Source organism: Agrilus planipennis, unplaced genomic scaffold (genome assembly GCF_000699045.2).
Source record: "Agrilus planipennis isolate EAB-ADULT unplaced genomic scaffold, Apla_2.0 scaffold14, whole genome shotgun sequence".
NCBI lineage: Eukaryota > Metazoa > Arthropoda > Insecta > Coleoptera > Buprestidae > Agrilus > Agrilus planipennis.
The window spans coordinates 387089-387478 of record NW_020442313.1 but is presented as its reverse complement, the minus strand read 5'-3'; positions in this window follow the sequence as shown (position 1 = coordinate 387478).

Sequence of the window (390 nt, the reverse complement as noted above, 5' to 3'; positions counted from 1 at the left end):
GGTATTATTATTTTTAAACAAATGTATTGTATGTATACGTTTAATTTACATTACCCTGTTCACCGATGGCATTTTAAAAGTTACATTTTGCCGCAAAGCGCCGTCACGTCACGACAAACATTAACTTCCATGATTCATACATGAAAATGAAAGCCAAGAAATACGACGACTCGCGTTCCTGTAATTTTATTCATTTATTCTAACAACAAATGCCGAAATCATAAAGTAATTAAGCGAAAAGATAAAAGATGGAAATTAAAAAGCTAGTCACGCAAAATCTCACTAAATGTATCCAGATGAACCAATTACATAAGTGACTTTCCACCCGACCCCTCCCAACTGTTCTCAATTACGGAAAAAGCCTCTAGAGCTGTTTAATCTGGCCATATT